Below are 4,029 nucleotides of genomic sequence, written 5' to 3'. Positions count from 1 at the left end.
CTTAGCATTTGTTGTTCATGTGAATTGCCTTACTTTGGTACAATCCGTTATGGGTGTTACAATACTACTAAAATTTTGAATAAAATTTTAGTAGAAAGTTTTCAATCCATGAAAGCTTCTTACCCCTCTTATGCTTCTTACCCCTCTTATGTTGGAAGGACTAGGATTCTACGATTGCCTCAACCTTTTCTGGATCCATCTAAACACTAGCTTTATAAATGAGAAAGCCTAAAAAGGTCAACTAGTTTGCATGAATATGAACGTTTTCAAATTTTCATAGAGTTTCTATTTCCTTAGTACACTCAAGATGATTCTCAGGTGTTGTATGTGTTCTTTTTTGCCTTTTCTATAAATCAAGATATCATCAAAATAAACTACAAAAAACATACCAATGTAAGTGTTGGACTAACCACCAATGCTCCCCTTTGATATATAATATCAAAGGTTGTCCTAGTATGGGTGGCATCAATACTATAGGTTTAGCCAAATACCCTTTGTTCTAATGTAAGATTTGTTGACAATCTTTATTCCAGATACAAATAAAGCCTTTATGAAAGTTCTTATTCAAAGATTGAGCCTTATCAGTCAACTAAGATATGAACCTCCTAATTGATTGTAGACATCCCTAAAGACTTCTTGATTGATTGATATTTCTAGGAGGAGGCATTTCCATGATGGCTTGCAACTTTTTAGGATCAAATTCAATGCCCTTTTCTGATATGATATAACCTAACAATTTGCTGGATGTGACACCAAATACACACTTTTTTGAATTTAACCTAAGCTGAAATTGTTCCATGTGGTTCACTATCCAACTAAGTTTGTCAAGATGTGTGTCTCTTTTTTTAGATTTGGCCAATGCATCATCAACATAGTCTTCCATATTTTTGTGCATCATGTTGTGGAAGATAGTGGTCATTACTCATTGATATGTAGCTCCAGCATTCTTTAGCCCAAAGGGCATGAAATTCCAACAAAATGAACCACATGCATAGGTAAAGTCTATTTTTTTTATTTATCCACAATAGTGATTTTGATTTGGTTGTACCCAAAGAAGCCATCCATTAAAGAGTGCATTTCATAACCTGCGGTCATGTCCACTATCATGTTTATGTTGGGTAGTAGATAGTCATCCTTATGGAATGCTTTGTTTAAGTCTCTGAAATTAGTACACACTTGAATGGACTTTTCATGTTTAGACACAAGTATAATATTAGAAATCCACTCTGCATAATCAATAGCTTTGATGAAACTTTCCCTTAGGATTTTTTCTAGTTCTTCTTTGACCAAGAGAACCACATGTGGATGCATTTTTCTCAACTTTTTAAAAATAGGTTTGACCCCACAAGAAACAAATAGATGATGCATAATGAGATTAGTGTCAAGACCAAGCATATTTGAGTAAGTCGAGACAAAATTGATTTTCCTTTCTTGAAAGAACTTAGCAAGGCTCTTCTTTTCTTCAATTGATAGAGACTGAAGCACAAGAATGATTTTGGGAGGTTGTTTTATGCCCAAGTTGATAGTTAGTGTGGGTTCGACGAGAACCAAATATATATTCTGAAAATAGCTTGGCAAACTCCCAAGCACCTCATCCTTGGCTGCCTTGAAGAGGTTTTCACCCTTAGACATGTCTTTATTTTTACTTATTTTTTGTGGTTCAGACATCGCCACTAAGTGGTTTTCACCATCTGAATACTTATTTTTTCTTTTGATTTTATGATTGGTACTTGATATTTGCTTTTGTCATGTTGACCTCGGGTTCAATGGTAGAAGATATCACAAGTTTGATAGCATTGAGGTAGCAAGTGATATCATAGTCATTTTGGAAATATAGTAGTTTAGGTTTTTGATGTTGAGTAGACCAATCTATGATATTGAGGTGGATTAATGAGAGGGATGTAGAGACTTCAAGGTTATTAATACAAAAGGAGTCATCTTTGGTGACATGAGAAGTCAATCTTATAGTGAAAGTTAAAAAGAATCAAAATCACAAATAGGCCTAGAGGGATCAATGTGATCCACAAAAGAAGTTTGCGAAAAAAACTCGTTAGATGCTAGACTAGACTCTTCAACTACATTTGGTTGGGTAGCATAGGCATGTATGACATCCACACCTAATTCACAAGATGCATCAGTAAGACTTTCCCATTCATATTCACCAGAATCTATACTTTGCGACCCTCAGTATGACTTCAGGGTTTTACGTACGAGAGCTTTCTTGTTACTAGTTAAGGATCTGTGACCCTAATATCCCATGTTTTGTAGAATTTTGTATCTTTTTCCATAGCTCTTAAGAGAGATAGGAGTAATGACCGTGACTTCCTCTACATCTTCCTCTTCACTACATATGCAATCCTTGATGGCTTGGTCTTCTTTTTCTGCTTCTAGGGGAATTGAGGACTGAAAAAAAGTGCCAAAAATGGCCATAGTAGATGCCGAGGGCTTCAATTTTTAGAAGGTTTCTTGTACGATTGAGGAGAAACTGATAGGGAAGAAATAGAATCTAGAGTGTACTTTTCCATACCCAGGCTCTTCATTTTCAATTTTTGTTCACACTCTATGAAAGATGATTTGATCTCATCAAAAGAGAGATTATGAGGAATTAGCGTGGTGGCAGTAGATAGTGTGTTGTCTCTAGGGATGATTATCTTGGTACCATTGAAAGGAAACTTTATGCATTGGTTAAATGTAGACGATACAACTTGCATATCATGAATCCAAGGTCTTCTTAGCAACACATTATAGGTGAGTAAGATTTCTAGGAATTCAAAAAGCACATCTTTTTCAACCATACCAATGTGGATTGGTAGTACAATGAGACCTTTAGAAGGCCTTTTGACCTCATCATAAGCTTAGATGGTGATCTTTCACCTAGGGTCGACAAAAAATTCAAACATGCCTAGTTGTTGGATAACATTGAAAGAGATAATGTTTAACCCTGCAACATTTTCTATCATGACTCGATGAATGCAAGTATAGAAGATTTGGACTTCTATGTGGAGGGTGATATTATGAGGATAACTGAGAGATCTATCATCTTCTTCAGAAAATGTGAGGTAATAAGGTGAAGAAATGTGATTTACCATAGATTGGAACCGCTCTACATCAATATCTGTGGGGTCCTTGGCAGAGCATAAAGCTTTTTCAAGAATATCCTTGTGTAAAGGAGATAGCTCTAACAATTCAAAGATGGATATTTGTGTTAGGGTTCATTGTAGTTGACAGACAAGGTCATAGCTAGAGGTGACTGAGGAAACTACTTGTTTAGATGATGAGGCATTTTTAGGATCATTTGCAACTTTAAGGAAAAATTATGATTTCCCCCTTGTGACAACATTAAGCATCTCACCATGGGAGGAGGAAGATTTCACCACTCTAAGAACTACCTTAGGTTGAGTGTCCCTATGTTGTTGTTGAGCATTTTGTGTTTTTAGGACAACCTTAGGTTTTTCATCATCTATATCATAATTGGGATCTTTGTCAAACTTTGGACCCCATCATGCAAAGATATTCAATAGGTTATATCATGTTAATGACGTTGTCAATATTAGTGTATGTGTAGTTGATGTTTGTGAGCCTTTGATGATTCTCCTTTTTCATATTCTGGTAATGGTTATTTAAAGGCTCTATGATTAGAGTTTTTGACTAAGCCATCCACGAAAACTTTGCCAACATCGATGAGATCTTGGATGAGATCTTTGAGCTTAAAGCAATGTTCAGTGTTATGGCCCTTGCTTCTATGATAGTTGTAGAAATAATCCTCTTTCCTCCAGTCAGGTATGACAGGTGGGCCATAGGGCCAGGAGTTGTCTAGAAGTGTGACAAGTTTTTTTTTTTTCAAGAAAGGTCTTCAAGACCACTTCATCAGGTTCGACCATCAGTGTATAATCATATCTTTTCTTAGCAAATTTGTTAATTTTGTTAATTTTTGAGACTTTTAAGTATCTTGTTGTTTTGTAGCATAAAGAGCATTGTAAAGGTTAAAGGTAAACTCCCTGGTCATAGGAACATCCACTACTCCTTCAT

This window comes from Cupressus sempervirens, chromosome 3 (assembly GCF_028749045.1).
Source record: "Cupressus sempervirens isolate cs-2001-9-10 chromosome 3, ASM2874904v1, whole genome shotgun sequence".
Classification (NCBI taxonomy): Eukaryota; Viridiplantae; Streptophyta; class Pinopsida; order Cupressales; family Cupressaceae; genus Cupressus; species Cupressus sempervirens.
The sequence above is the reverse complement of the archived record's forward strand: the minus strand, read 5'-3'. Positions refer to the sequence as shown.